The sequence below is a fragment of the Dryobates pubescens genome, chromosome 11 (genome assembly GCF_014839835.1).
Source record: "Dryobates pubescens isolate bDryPub1 chromosome 11, bDryPub1.pri, whole genome shotgun sequence".
Classification (NCBI taxonomy): domain Eukaryota; kingdom Metazoa; phylum Chordata; class Aves; order Piciformes; family Picidae; genus Dryobates; species Dryobates pubescens.
Genome location: NC_071622.1, coordinates 31141759 through 31156779, shown reverse-complemented (window position 1 = coordinate 31156779; position 15021 = coordinate 31141759). Strand labels below are relative to the sequence as shown.

At 45.5% G+C, this 15021-nt stretch overlaps 1 protein-coding gene across 2 annotated transcripts in view; it reads right to left on the bottom strand.

Annotated features, from left to right (window-relative positions):
- Window positions 1-14511, bottom strand: part of DAB1 (DAB adaptor protein 1) — a 285116-nt gene extending 270605 nt beyond the window's left edge. Inside the window, exon 1 of one of the 2 annotated variants that reach the window (XM_054165128.1) lies at window positions 14437-14511. The gene's annotated coding sequence lies outside the window, so the exon portion shown is untranslated. The remainder of the gene's footprint in view (window positions 1-14436) is intronic. The other variant, XM_054165127.1, reaches the window with a different exon arrangement.
- Window positions 14512-15021: the final 510 nt, after the last annotated feature.

Here is a 15021-nt window from a genome sequence, read left to right as displayed (position 1 = left end):
AAACACACATTGCTGTCCTAGGGAACAGCCTCATGGGGTCAGCCAAACACCCTGGCCTATGCAGGGTGACCAATGGATGCCCAAATGTGGGAGATGGGGTCCTGCAAAGCACCTTTAACACAGAGTATCACAGAATATGTCTGGTTGGAAGAGGCCTCCAAGAACATCCAGTCTGACCTTCAACCCAGCACTGAAGGGTCAACATTAAACCATGTCGCTAAGCACCAGGTCCATATGGAACTTGAACATCCCCAGGGATGGTCACTCCAGCACTGCCCTGGACAGATCATTCCAATGTTTAAGAACCCCTTCAGTGAAGAAATATTTCCTAACATCCATCCTAAACCTCCCCTGGCAGCTTTGATGTGGCCTGCCCTGCTACAGCTGCCACATGAGAAGTGGGCAAAGATCAGTTCTGGAGATGCAGGACAACACAGCAGAATGTCATGGGGCATTAGTGCAGAAAAGGGCACAGGCTCACAGCACAGCAACAGCATCAGCTGAGAGAGGTATGTCACTGATGCAGGAGATCTGGAAGACATCAGGACCAGACCGCCGCTCCAGAAGGATTATTGTGAAGTGCTCACCTATGCACATCATGGAGGTGCTGGGAATGCTGCAGCTTGCAAAGTTTTTAATTCCACCTTCATCAAAAGCCGAATTACAAATTTCTCCCAATGTACAGACAGCTCCTGATGTTGCAAAAGGTGAGGCAAGAAATTCCATTGCTGCCAGAGGACCTAGGGACACATCACCAGGCATTGCTGCAAGACTGATGCATCACAAGAGCTCAGGAGAAACGACACCAGCATTGGTGTCACGACTGTGGAGTTAACCTCTGTCACCTCTGTATTTAGCTGACTGAGTTTCCCTCTTAATGAAGCAGTTTGATTTATGTATGAGTTGCTTGCCTTCATCATAAATTTATTAAATGATCATCTTTTTTCCCCCTCCAGATTTGTCACTTGAAACTTGGTAATTGGTGTTTAAACCTGCAACGGCACAGCAGCAAATGAGTTCAAACAACGCTGCATGTTCCCTGCTCTCCCTATCGGAACAAAGCTCAACTGTCAGCACTCACTTGGAGACAGGAGGACGCCACAAACAAGGAAAAAGCCCAGCATTAAGATGCTGCCTTGGGATGCTGATAGCCCAGGAACTGCACTCTCTTGGTGGCACGAGACTAAAGAAGAACTGGGAAGCAGCATGGTGCATGTTGGTACCTGAAGGGGTAATCTGGGGGTCAGTGCTGGCTCAAACACCCTCTCAGTTCAGCAAAGTGCTCCAGCAAACAGGAAATCCAGTGAATACAATGAGGACTGACCGCATGGTTAACATTAGACATGGTTGAGGATGTTGCTGATCCTAATCTCTCACTCTCTTGGCATCTCAAAACATGAAAGCAAGACTGTGCCAAGAACCTGCTACGAAAAAAAACCACCAAACAATAAATTACTGCTTTCAGCTTAAACCCCAAAGTTACAGAATACCTACACAGTTGCAATTGGTCCTTATTTCCTCTGCAAGCATCATTTTATGTTAGGTTGGGGTTTTGTTTTTTTCCAATTTACAATTAGAATCCAAAAAGTACCTCTGTTTTAATTGGGTTTATAAATTTGCTGAGCTAAATGAATACAGTAATAAAATGAAAACTCCAGAAGATGTGCGTAATCTGAGCAGGCTCGTGGAACAAATTGTAAATCTACTGCTTAATTAAAATTATTTGAAATGCCAAGATGGGAGAAACTCTGAATTATGCTGCCACACAAAACTTACAGCTCATCTTAATAAACTGTGATAGCCTCAGCTACACAAGGGTGGCATCTGAAAGGGTTCCATCTATACACGGAAATGTTTTCCCATGATATATTTTTAGGACCTCATTTACATACTGATTTGATCAGCGATTGCAAAAAGCAGCACTTGGGCTTCTTTCTTCTGTTGGGACCAAGTTATGCTGTTGGAAGAGAAGGAATCTTAAACCACAGCCTGTGAGGTGTTGATTCATTAGCCCATTTAACCCCCAAGTCATAGAATCATAGAATGTCAGAGGCTGGAAGGGACCTTCAGAGATCATCAAGTCCAATGCCCCTGCCAAAGCAGGATCACCGAGGAATGCATCCAAGCTGGTTTTGAAAGTCTCCAGAGAAGGAGACTCCACAACCTCTCTGAGCAGCCTCTTCCAGTGCTCCATCACCCTACTATAAAGAAGTTTCTCCTCATGTTGAGGTGAAGCCTTCTGTCCTTAAGGCTTTTTCAGTTTAGTCAGGAGAACAGCAATCTGCAATCCAGAATGACCTGGAAAGGGTAGCTTTTCCAAAGAGCTGAGCATTCTTGGAAGCACAACCCTGTCTCATGCTGTGAGTGATCAAAGTCAACGTCCTTCCACACTTCCCCAAAGACCGCAGTCCAGATGTAAGCCTTTCCTTCCCCGGTATAGCACAAACTGCCAACAGGCAAAATCCTTCATCCTGGAAGCCATTTCCAGAAGAAATTGAATGTGTGTCACATTGCAGACAGCTTCTGATGCCCTGAACCACACCTAAAATTAGCTGGAAGGTTTCTGCTGGCAATCTGCTCTGGAGAAGTTAGCTGGTGTGCAAAGCTGAGCAGTTTTCAGTTTTATACATTCAGTGGTTTAGATAAAGAGTGGAAGAGTTTTAGATTCATTCTATGATGCTAATGGCAGACCTCTGCTCGAGATGATAATCTTGGCTTTCTCAAAACCCATTACAATCAAAATCTAACTTCAGTTACACTTCTCTTTCCTTGTGAGGGCTCAGTGCCAAAGCTCTCTGAGTGGCAGAGATTGGCAGTATTTTATTTCAGCTTTCAGGGCATCAATAACCACATGAAATTACTCTTATAAGCAAGGTTTCCTTGCCCACTGGCTGCTCTGTGGACTGCTAGGACAAAACATCCCCAGAACTACAGAAACTGTGTTTCCATACAGCTGCCAGCTGGCCACACCGTTGGGCACTTAATTCCTTCTGGTTGGGTTTCTCAGCAGGAGAAAACCCAAACCCCAAATTGAATACATCTTAGGAATTTCAATTAAATTAAGAGGATGACAAGAAGAGATAAAGGCAGAAGCATGTTTAGTATCACAACAGATTTCTATCCACACTGATGCACCTATGCCCATGTACTAGTGTGTTCCAGCAGAGAAAGTCTGTGCAGTCTGCACTGTGTCATAGTGGGCATCAGTGTCACATGTACCTGCTTGGAACTGAGCACAGGAGACACAAATCTCACTCTGTGCCACAGGAAAGGGAACAGATGGTGCAAAAATTCACACACATTCACACTTTTTTATCACACAAGGTCACTAGCAAGATCCTTCCATGCCTCTGCTTACAAGGAGAATGGTTAGAGTTCAGCCAGACGGGGATCAACCAGCAAAACCAAGTGGGGAAAGGACTCCAGCTGTGTAGTGGAACAAGGGAGTGGCAGAGCCATGGATGGAACACAGAGGAAACCACATGTATCTTCTCTTTGCAAGCTCAGACGTTGGCTCTTCTGTTCAGGGTGGAACTTCCACACACAGCTCCACCCATCCTCACAAACCCCACAGGGATGGTCGTTGGTTCCCAACATGACCCAACACACACGCAAACTGCAACCCAGCATCTGCAGAGTCCTGCCTGTTTTATTTAAGAACATATATGCAGATGGTTCTCTAGAAAGCACACCCTATAAATAAAACATGTTTAATAACCCAAATAACCAAACAAAATAAATAAAGCATGCTACTGAATGGCATCTTCCTCTGCAGAAGAATCTGTAAAACACTTTCTGGGGTTTGCAAAGTGCCTGCCTGCAAAATATTTTGCAGGATACAGAACTACTCCACAAACAGCTGTGAAGGTCTGCATGGTGCATCAGCTAACAAACTCCCTACTGTGCAGCTCTCCTGCTCTGAACCAACTCAAATCCAAACCAACTCAAATGTCAGCTTGAGTTCATCTTCAATTCCACAACTGCAAGTTCTAATTGATTAGAAAACAGGAACTACTACTTTACTTTCCTACTATTGGGAGCCAGTATAGTCCTTGTGAGGGCCAACTGGCACCAGCAAACTGTCCAGCCTAGCAGATTCCCCACAGACAAGCAAGGGAAGCAGTGGAGCTCTCTGTGCTGATGGATGGTCCTGCAGTATCACATCTTACTTTTGAAGATGCTTCTTTCACCTGCTGAGAGGAGCTAATTCTGGGTTTATTTCCAACTCTTAGATGAAGGGCTGAAGCCAAACCAACCTGTGCTGATGCTGTAAGGGATCAGGCAGCAGTCCTGCCTTGCCCCTGCCACAAAGACAAGGGTGAGAGAGGGGCACAGGGGAGAAATACCCCGACTCAGGCAGCTGGGATTGGGATGGCCCTTGGGAAACTGTGGGTGCAGCCTGAGAACTGCTGTGAAACTGCCCTGACAAAACCCTGCAAGCTGCCTCTGCAAAGGGGCTTGTCCACTCCAACTACTGTATGGGCAAGGGGCTCATTTCTATAGGAAGGGTTGGCAGGACCGGAGCCAGGCTTGTAGGAGGTGGCTTCAAGAGTCAATTTCTTCTTCTTCTCCTTCTGCTCTATTTTATTCTCCCTATAAAGCTGAGCACACAGGAAGAGAACCAAAACTACTTCAGCATCAACTAATTGTCCTCAGGACAGAAGCTCCCTTTCATCAGAAGAATCCTCAGCATTTCCACACAGGCAGCAATCTGGTGAATTACCAGAGTGTATTCTTTAGATAAGCCTCCTGCCTGAGAGAGAGCTGCAATTGTTGGCTTCCTTGCTCTGTGCTCCAACACAGCCTGCCTTGTTTCACAGCCAGAAGTGCTGCTGTATCTTTTTGTCTTCCTCTCCCCAGCAGCCTGGGGATTCTTTTGAGACACGCTGTAAGTGTCAACAGGTGGGATGGGCATTAGGAGGCAGAAGCTGCTGCCTTACTACAAAGGACCATCTGGGCACAATGTGTGGGCACAGAATACAAGATCTGCAGCCAGCAATGCTGGAACATCTGTCTGCCTCCAGCCTCTTCACCTATGGTAAAGGTTACATACCAGCACGCTGCCAGCTGGGTCAGGTATCAGGTTTTTTATAAGAAAAAATCTCACACAAAACCCCAGCAGGAGCCTCAGGGGACATATTTTTGGTGTCTTTACACATTTTAAAAATGAAAAATTATGTCTTAAGCAAAGCTAAAATATCCTGTCACTTGTCCCCATAAGGAGACCTCACCAGCACCCATCAGATATGTGCCCACTCCAAGAGACTCTCCATGTGGGTGCAGGACCTCACTCCACATGACAGCAGTGGATACTGTGTGCTTGGCTCACATAAAACTTGGGGTTATACAGGCAGTCAAATATTTTCCAGCCAGCTTTCACAGAATCATGGAAAGGGTTGGGTTGGAAGGGGCCTTAAAGATTATCTAGTTCTCATCCCCGTGCTGTGGGCAAGGACACCTTCCACTATATCATATTGCTCAAGGCCTCATCCAGCCTGGCCTTAAACACCACCAGGAAGGGGGCATCCAGCACCTCCCTGGGCAACCCATAATATTATTTCCCAATTATATTATTACAGCAGGAAGCTTAACACTCCTAGTGTGCTATTAATCACACACAAACCCATGGAGTAACCCAGAGACAACAATTCCCCTCATTTCTAATGGATTTGACAATCCACAAACAAAAGCATTGCCACTCTGCACTTTCCCTTTCCATGACTCCTGCTGACTGGTATTTTTTTAATCCCTCTGAGTGAGCCAGTGCCAAAAGATTCCCTATCTTTAACAGCAACCGAGGCAGCAGCCACCGAGGACTCCTCCAATCCTCAAGACATCACCACAACAACTGGGCTAAACACTAGAATTTCCAAACAATTTCTTTGGCTAAATCCCAGAGTTTCATCTCTCCTGGTTCCTCAGAACTGTACCTCGCTGCTAGCAAAGCATGCTCCTCACTGATGGCAGGGCACAAATCAATTCTTGGGTTACATTTCTTGGGTGGCTTGAGCTCAGCAGCCATGTGGATGTCCCCCAGCTTTCAATGAAGGAAGGCTATGCCACATGGGGCACAGAGATGTTTCCCAGTTGGCATTTGAAGAGGAGAAAGATGGAAAGTTGTCCAGTTACCTGTCCAGTCTGACATAACCTGGGGAATTGTAGTCCCTTTTTCCTGTTTGAACATAGTGGGATTTGTTAATTCTTTATGTTTTGTTAATTGTTTATGGCTGGTTTATGAAATACCTGGCAGGATGTACCACCTAAAGAATCCCAGCACACTAGGCGTCGGAAAAGAACTCTGAAGATCAGCTAGCCCCCTCCACTAAAGCAGGCTCACACAGAGCAGGTTGCACAGGAACATGTCTAGGAAGGTCTGGAATCACTCCAGAGGAGACTCCACAACCTCTCTGGGCAGCCTGGTCCACGACTCCAGCACCCTCACAGCAAAGAAGTTTTTCCACATGTTCAGATGGAATCTCCTGAATTCCAGTTTGTGCCCATTGTCCCTCTTCCCATTGCTGGGCACCACTGAAAAGAGTCTGGCCCCATCTTCTTGACTTCTGTTCCTTTTCTGTTGATTAGATCCCTCTCAGGCTGCTCTTCTCCAGGCTAAACAACCCCAGGACCTTCAGCCTTTCTTCAACACAGACATGCTCCTGTTCTGCTTCATCTCAGTGTCTCCAAATTGCAAAGGCAGCCTTGAAATTCAGCCCTCTTCTATGTGACATTTTTGGATTCCCAAAGGCTGGACTTCTGGTCATTTTTTAGGAAGCTTTTGGATGCCTGTTTGTCAACTCCTTGCCTCTGCAGGCTCCCTCCCTATTCCTCATACTCAACAAGCTCGCTCGCTGAGTGGCACCGAGGTGGCTGGCACCGCAGCACTCACACCCGGCAAGGCACCGCTTTCCAGGCTTTGCTTTTTACAACAGCCACTGGCAAATGAGGCTCGTGTGACAGACCACTGGCTGGATAATGAGTTCATTCTCCAGGCCCACCGAGAACAAGGTACTTTCCTGGCCCATCTGTTCACTGAGCTCCTCACGGCATGGCTCTGGGAACGCTGCTTCTGAAGAGAGCAGCGAACACCCAGCAGAGTGCTGATGTGCAATAGAGCCTGGTTTGATGGCCTCTGGAACACACCCTGCAAAGCTTTCTCAGCTGAGAAATGGAAAGAGACAGAGCACTGCGATTACATCAGAGCCATTAATGGAAATTCTTAAACTGGAAGGAATAAGAAAAAAAGAGATAAGATGATCAGGGGCAAGAAAGCCTCCAGAAGGCTAAAATAAATCATCTAGTACAGAAGTGGCACAGGGAGAGTGTCCTTCTCATCCTCAGCCACCTCTACTTCCTCCACATTTTCTAGCAAAAACAAAAGCTCCAGGAAAGTCACAGGTCTGTAAACAGAAGCGGTCAGAAAGTCAAAGTGAAGATCTAGAGAGAATAGAACAAGAAGTGACAGTAAAAACACCAAGCTGGGAAGCATATCTAACCCTGACTGAAACTCTGACACACATGACCTCAAAAAGAAAAGGGGGAAAAAAAACCCCAAACAAATAGTTAAAAGCTTAGACATCTTCGGCAAATATTTTTACAGGCAAGGAAACTGGTACCTTCTTCAGTTGGGAGAAGGGATGAGTAACAAGGGATGGAGGGGTGACACACTTGAGTAGCAAGTGGTTTAACAAAGACGGGGCAGGCTTTTCTACCACCCAGATCACAGGATGTTAGGGTTTGGAACGGACCTCGGACGATCTTTGAATCCACGCCCCCTGACAGAGCAGGACCATAGAATCCAGTGCAGGTAGTACAGGAAGGCATCCAGATGGGTCTTGAAAGTCTCCAGAGGAGATTCCACAACCTCTCTGGGGAGCCTGTTCCAGTGCTCTGTGACCCTGACAGTAAAGAAGTTCCTCCTCATGTTGAGATGGAATCTCCTGTGCTGTAGTTTATAGCCATTGCCCCTTGTCCTATCGCAGGGCACAAGTGATCAGAGACTGTCCCTTTCTTCCTGACACCTAGCCCTCAGGTGTTTATAGACATTGATTGGATCCCCTCTCAGTCTTCTCCTCTCCACACTAAAAAGCCCCAGGCTCTCAGCCTTTCTCCTCAATAGCCCATCTTCTCAGTACCAAAATGTGGCAGCAGATGACTCTGACAAACATCAGGTTGCAAACTGCCCTTCCAAGCTGTTGTGTGTGGTTTGAAACACACTGCCTTGCAGAACTTGCTGCCATTTGATAGGAACCAGGTGCAGATGTAGTTGATTTATTAATGCATTGAGGCTGGTGAAGGTCAGGAGAACATCCTCACTCGCATCCAATACAGCTTTTTAACGATGACCTGTCATGGTTAGGGGTGGGATATGTGCCAACTATTAGCAGATAGAGCTTGCTCCAGGTAAATCCTTCCACAGATGCCTATTATCCTTTAGGACATTAGTTCTTCTGACACATGTAGCACCGTCCATACAGAAAGAGGGCCAAATATATCATAGGTGGAATCCAGTACGCGAAATCCTATTTGGTTGGGCAATTACATTACTGTCTTCTCCCTGACTGTACTAATGTCTGAATTAAACAGTAATATCTCATGGCTGGAACCTTTCTTTAATTCATGCTGAAGGGCCCTCACACAGTCTGTGGCACTGAACAAAGTAGTAAATTCACCTCAACATCTTTATGCTTTTCCACAGTCTTTAAATCATTCATATCCCAGACTTTCTGTATGTTCTGGATCGGATAGAAATGTTTCCACCTCATAACTTTTCCATTAATGTTTTTGAGGAACGGACTCTTTAAAAGCTCAGTGCTTTAATCATTAGGAGGAAGAGCAATGCCCATGCTTCACTGCTGCAGAGTGAGCCTGAGAAGCCCCTGGCCTTTGAGCCATCTTGGAGTAAGGTCCTTCTAAAGGCTGGCAGAAATCAGACCCTAAATATATCCCCAGTGAAGAGCCCACACTGCAAATGGATCCCTGGGAAGGTGCCAGCTCCCTCCCTCTGCTTGCTTGCATGGGAATGAAGGGTTAACAGTGCTCAAGATGTTCTCTCCCTGTATGGGTAAAGAAGCAGCTGGGCAAACCCTCCCATTTGCCATGGTGTGTTCTTCTGTGAATGAAACACTGCCTTTTCTGGAAGTACTTGGGACATCCTTCCTCAGTGCACTTCTAGGGCTTGTTCTCAGCAGCAGGAAGGAGCTGGAGTCTGTATGGTCCTCACTGCAGGACTGCAATGCTGGGAATGTTTATATGAACAAATGGAAGGACACACAAATGGAAGCTTTCACCAACAGCTGACAGTGGCAGGGTCCACAAAGAAAATCATCTCATCTAAAGACTCCTGTACTCTATGTGCCTGGGAGAAGGGACTGCAACTCCAGCAGAGATGTCAACTGCTGATTGCTAACTTCTTCAAAATCCTCATGGTTTCTTTGAGCCATACAGGGCTGTAGAGTCTTGCAGGACCAAGGGACACTTTGTTAAAAGCACAAAAACTTGCTTTTAAACAGCAAAATAATGCAAATACACACATAGCACAGTAGCATGCTGCTCCTTTCTAGGTTGTTTCCTTAGATACTCCACATTTCTGGCTTGAGGCCAGTCACTCAAACACCTCAATGCCAGGTGTTACCACAGGTTTCTCCCTACCTCTGAAACTGCTCTGAGACTGATTGTCCTCCTGCACTGGTCTCCAGTTGCCCTCTTCCCAGATGCTCACAGCTGCTGCCTCCAGCCTCTGACCTTTTGATGGCTACTTGGGAAATCCCAGATTCAGTAGGAGACTTTTTAAAGCAAACAGTTTACATATGATTAATTCTTCCTGTCGACCTCAAACCCCTCCCCTTCCTGATTAACAAAGGTCACTGAATCTCAAAAGTTTATTACAAACAATTCAAACACACTACAGCTCCTCTCTACGAAACGAAGCAAAAGCAAAACTGGTTTTGTTTGGAGAATGTGGCTGAAGAAAAGGCAGAAAGCCAGCCAGATGCAAACTGAATAACCGAAGGAAGAGCAACTGTGTGTTATCAACATCAGCAACTTGCCCTTATAAAATGGAGAGGGACAGCAGGGCAGGACTTCTTGCCACAATGATCCCCAGGGCTCACCAATCACAGAGGGAAAAAAAAAAAAAGGATAAATAAAGGAAAATATTTCTCTGCTAACAGCAAGTGCTGCCCAGAGCTCCTGTTGGAGCCACTTGGCAGGGGGATATTCTCTGCACACTTCGAGGTTGCATTTTGCCTTCATACATGTCAAAACGTTTTGCCAAGGTATGACACAACATGGTCTTCTTTTTACAGACAAGGGAACTGAGAGGCAGTGACAGGAAGTTATTTTCTCAAGATGAGATCGTGGGTCACCAGCAAAGTTAGAGCCATGGTTCTTAACCAGCCCAGCATCTGTGCCACCCTCCACAGAGGGACACAGACAAGGTTTAATAGCTGCACCATTGCAGGTGCCTGTGCCTCAGAGCATGCCAGCATGTTTCACTAGTGACAAACTGTGACACTGTCACATAAAGCTCAGCACCTAGGGCTTTCCAGCTGGGCTGGCACACCAAAATGCCATGGTGGCACAGAGCCTGTCCTCCCACAGAGCAGGGGCCCCTTGCACGGCTCTTGGGGACCAGCAAACGGAGCAGCAACTTCCTTTGCTGAGAGGAGCATATGAAAATATTAAGAGGAAATCCTCAATCATCTTCCCTCACGTTCCCATCATACCTTTCTCTATTAGACAGCTGTGACACTGCTAACCTGCCTGATCCATAATTCATAACTATTATCCATGCTCAATAATTACAATGTTAATATTTTGGTAATTTCCAAGTACCTTTCTCTGGCAGAGTTCAGTCTGTAGCACTGCTAAGGCACAATTTCAAATGTAAGTGTTTACGAACAAAATTATTCTCCCTCCTCTTTCTTCCCCCCCACCTCCAACCCCTCTCCAAGGTAAGCCTTCAAAATGTTTTCCAAACACTGGGGAAAAGAGGAGTTTTAAGAGGAAATCTCATTACTTTAAGGCCAAATTTAAAAAATATGAAAGGCATAATGCCTGATCTATCAATCAAAGCCAATTCTGCAGTACAGACACACTGAAAGCCCTTCACTTTCTAATCACTAATAGGTAACACTATCAAATTCAGCCCTACACTCTATTAGAATGGCAGTAGAAAAGCACTTAGTGTAATATCCAAAGACAGCTTACCCAGTACAACTCACTTGGCTCAACGACAAGCCCAAAGATGTTATTTGAAAGCTTCCTTAGACAATGTGCTTTACCAATATGCTCAGAAAAATGAAATGAAAATATCTAAACAGAAGTTTTGTAGATTTAAAAAAAAAAACACATAATAAAAAAAAAAATCAGCATATCCCACTTGTGTTCAGTCACAGGATTGTTCCTTTTTCACAGTGTTGGCATTGATTTGTGACTTCACAGTATCACAGTATAACTAAGGTTGGAAGAGACCCCAAGGATCATCAAGTCCAACCTGTCCCAACAGACCTCACAACTAGACCATGGCACCAAGTGCCACGTCCAATCTCCCCTTGAACACCTCCAGGGACGGCGACTCCACCACCTCCCTGGGCAGCACATTCCAATGACGAATGACTCGCTCAGTGAAGAACTTTTTCCTCACCTCGAGTCTAAACCTCCCCTGGCACAGCTTGAGACTGTGTCCCCTTGTTCTGGTGCTGGTTGCCTGGGAGAAGAGACCAACCCCTTCCTGTCTACAACCACCTTTCAGGTAGTTGTAGAGGGCAATGAGGTCACCCCTGATCCTTCTCTTCTCCAGGCTAAACAATCCCAGCTCCCTTAGCCTCTCCTCATAGGGCTTGTGCTCAAGGCCTCTCACCAGCCTTGTTGCCCTTCTCTGGACACGTTCATGGGACTTACCCATGGCTGTCTTCCTGTCCTGGCTGCAGAGCCCATCATCTCCCAGTTGTGAACTACAGCAATCACTTCCATCCCTGTGTACACTTCCACTTGACCACATTCACTTCAGGCCTGTTTGTAGCAGGGATCTTTACATACTATTCTCCTATTTTTTTCCAGTCTCCTAAGCACCACACATGTGCAGTGGGGCAGTGATGAAGTCTCCACTCTCTCAGCTGGGGCTTGTTCCTTTTACCTCCTCCAAGGGATGGACACACTGTGACCAGGTCCAGTGCTCATGTCCTCTCTTTTCCTATTATTGCCAACCTCAAATTTTTCTAAGACTTTCCTGCTTTCCAGAGTAAGTGTCACTGGCAGCACACTGCATAAAACCCCCAGAGCTTCAGCAGGACCGCCCACCTGCAGGCAGCAGCAGAGCTTCAGTGCAGGGATGTAGCAAACATCGAGTTTACAGGTATACAGAGACACTGCACGCTGGTGACAAGTAGTACAAAGGCTTATTTGATGTGGAGACAGAACGACTGCATTGCTCATGTCAAAAAAAAAAGATCAGTGGGAAGGTAACAACAGCCCATTCTGCATGCTACACACTCAGCATAAAACACCAAAACCACTCCTCATGTTTCCTGCACTCTTTTAGCCTGGTTTCCCAGAAAAAAACCCTACTACAAGAGACCTGCAATTGTTCTGTCAGTCATTGCTTCCCCAAATAATTTTTGAACCTGTTGGCTGCTCTCAGGTTTGACAGATAGGCAGAGGTCTCAAAAGGGATTACATTCCTACCAGATGCGTGAAAATAATGGAGACTCAAAGTAGTGCCTTGACTGAGCTCACCTCTGCGCTGTGCCTTACCCTGCTCCGTACCTCAGGGGTACCAATTAGACCACAAGCCAGAGCAGCTCTGTGGATAAGGGAACAGCTGGGGAAATGCTTACATACATCATCAGACAATGCACACAGGAAAAAAAATAAGGGTTGTGAACACTCCAACCACAGGACACGCTGAGATGAGGGCTCCTGCCTCCTCAGATCCATCACCCTCCCAGCACAGAAATCCAGAGGAGAATCCAGAAGCGCCAGTGCCAGCAGCCGGCTTTGGTATCTTCAGTGCTCACTTTGTTCCCAGAACCAAAATCACTTGTGACATTTGCAGGCTCCCATGTGATGTCAGTGCTAATGCCCCATGGACTGCCCTGTTTCTCCAAGGCACTGCAATAAATGGCATTACCTTCACTGACCTCCCCTGCCTGCCCTCTTGGAGCTGCAAGCAATGCATCCCCTGACCTACTAAAGCGCAGGTACATTCTCCTGCTGGCAGCACTGTTGTCATATAGATGTTCGAATCACCCCGAGCGTAGCTTCCAGGACAAGATGTAAGCAGGTGCACACATTTATTACGTTATACAGCAAAGTTATACAGTCTATCAGAAGGCACAGGTGTCACATCTTAATTGGTTATTTTCTACTGGCATGCATGTAATTAAGGCATAAAATAGGCTAAAATAACAAAACAATATTTTAACACATCCAACCAAATTCTGCCTAATTTCTCTCCTTCAGTTACAAGATGTTTACATTCTTTCCTGAGTCACAGACTAAACATAGCCTTCTCTAATTCGAGCAAAAGCAAATCTTCCCCATAGCCTCCCAAAGCTATCCAAAACCAGCCTTCTCCTACACAGCACAAAACACAACAGAGCAGCCCTGCCTGGCAAAGACTAAGATTTCTGTTTGGTTTTAGGAGGATGTGCCTGTCATAACAGGCAAGTTACAGGACTCTCATTCTAATAGCCAATGCTGATAATTAAAACTGGTTTGGAAAATCTGCAGCTAGCATATAAATCACCCCACTATATGCTATAAATAAGAGACAGATACTGAATTGAATAGCTCCCATTTGTCAACTGAATGAAGAGATTTGATTGTGCCTTTTTGAATAATAAATCCAGGCATACCTAGTAGGGCACCGAGAGTTGCTCCAAGTGTCTCTTTTATCAAACAACAATGATTATATTATACGGTTGGCATTATGGGGAATCATCCATTTCTCTTGTTTTCTCATTTATTGCTGACATCTTCCCTCCCAGACACAACATTCTGCTCTGTACAGCGCGTGTTCACGTGAAGATCTCAGGAGTGAGGCAGGAGCAAACATTCCTGAGTCTCCTAAGGCAACATACACCTACTAGGTCTTACCACAGAGCAGAAGAGAGATTTATAAGGAAACTGAGCTGTAGCAGCCTAGATACACAGGCATTTCTCCCTATCCTTTTCCCATTGCACTTCCAAAGAACACTCAAAATGCACCAGCCTGAGACAGAGGAGAGTCACATAGTTCTTATTGGCAATGGGTGTCCATTTACAGAAAACAAGGCAGAGAAACCAAGTTAAATTCTTTAAGGTTATCTGACAACAGCACTGAACAAGGGAAACCCCAAAAGGCACACACCCACAAACAACAGATTTGTCATAACAACAATAATAGTAATAACGTCATCATCGTCATCAACAACAACAATAACAACATAACATTACCTGACTCCTGGGTGGAAAGCTCTTTTCAACCATGAACACTAGATCCCACTCACAGCCACCATGTCTTTGTCACTGAAAAAAAAACAAACAACAAACAAACAACCCTAATTAGGCAGTGGCATTTATTAACACTAGATCCCACTTACAGCAAGCAAAAAAAAAAAAACCCAAACAAAAAAATGGACATCAAATAAGACATGGCATTTATTAATGCTAAGTTCAGAGTAGCTTCCAATCTTGCACACACACTCAAAAGAAAAAAAAAGGAGGAAAAAAAGATTTAGGATTCTCTGTCACACAAAGGCTGCAGGAGGTTAATTGAGTTCACTGTAGAGGTATCATTACCTCTATAACATATCTAAGGAAAAAAAGCACAGTGGTTGGGTTATGAAGACAGATTAATTTTACTCCTTTAAAACTATTTGTTGATATTATTTTTTTTGCCCTCTAATAGGATGATGATTTCTCTTGCTTTGCCCCCAAAACCCCACTGCAGCTGAACAAGGACCTCTCACAGCATCCCCTCGACCAGTGGGTTTCACACCTTCCTGTGCACAGATGCTCTCATCCCACCCACCAGCAGAC